Raw genomic sequence first — 1,426 nt, forward strand, 5'->3', positions numbered from 1 at the left:
TTTAAACTTTAAACATTTGGTTCCTACACTAATTATAATCTCATCGCAAGGGGAAAGAGATTTTAATTATATAAAAACTTTCCAAATTTTAGCCAATCTCCTTAGATTAGGTTTTTATTTGATTTAGTTAACATTAATTTTATATTAAATTAGTAAATTTAGGAAACAATATGTATGCTTCCATAGTACCCCTAGTATGTAAACTATTTTATAAATTTCAAAACATTTCAATTTCGCACACTGGCCACTAAATATAAATTGGGTAATTTTTAGCCATTTTTTTAAATCTAAATTATTGTGTAATTGCAGTTCGGGTCATAGTCTTCTTTTAATGGTTAGTTAGACAATCCTAACGCCTCAGTGTGTATTTACAATTGCATAACATTTATTTACGAAATGAATCCCCTCTTTTAAGTAAGGGATCTTAATAAAATTACATAATTGTATCCTTACGGTGTGTAGGTATGACGAAGGTAATTTGGTCCATACTTGAATTCAGCCAGTGGGTCGGCGAATAATGACCGACTGGCATTTTGGTTGGACACCTGTGGATCCAGGATGCTGCACGGATGAAGGGTCAATAGGCCTACAAGCTATTTTGCAAGAGGATGTTTGACCGAATGGTCGCTAGGACTACTGGCTATTTGTTAAGAGCCCAAGTTTCTGCTCCTCGGGCTTTGGAGATCGTCGGTCTTTTTGTTTTATCCGAGGTCGCCGGTGGTGGTCTCATCCTACTAATTCTGATCAGTTGGATCTTTCGGAGGTGGTTTTCCCCTACCATGTGAGGCGCACCGCAACTATGACATAAAGATCAGCCTTGTGGGGCAGGTATTCTCTGACCGTTCATGGTAAAGCTTGCGAGGTCGGTTCACCTCTTTTACTGTTCTTGAGATGATATTTCTGATTCTGACACTTTTTAATATATATATATAGGAAGTAGAGACGTAGATGGGTATCTAGCTTTCCAAAAGTTGATGTGGTTACATTTGAGAGAAACTGTTGTTGAAAAAAAGTAACATTATGATATGACGCACACTATAAAAAATATCATGCGAAAACTTTTGAATTAAAATTTTTAATTAAATAATATTATTTTAAAGTAAACGTGATATAATTTTTTTTATGTATCACTCATCTCATGTTAAAATAAAAAATTTAAAAACTAATCTCAAGTAGAGCTTTAATCAAAATATCAAAAATATCATGAGCCAATTTTTTTTCATACTCGCATCCCACTTACCCAGCTTAGATTAGAATAACTCTTAGTTACTAATTAGGACAAAATCTAGTTCTTTTTCTTTTTTTGGTTAAGAGACACAATAATAAGAGCAAGACTGAGGGTCCGTTTGGGGCAGCTTATAAGTGCGGGCGGGGGGTTTTAAACCCCCCCCCACCCTCTTGGTTGGGCCTTTCTTCCGCGCTTCCC

Source organism: Phalaenopsis equestris, unplaced genomic scaffold (genome assembly GCF_001263595.1).
Source record: "Phalaenopsis equestris unplaced genomic scaffold, ASM126359v1 Scaffold199847, whole genome shotgun sequence".
NCBI classification, from domain to species: Eukaryota; Viridiplantae; Streptophyta; class Magnoliopsida; order Asparagales; family Orchidaceae; genus Phalaenopsis; species Phalaenopsis equestris.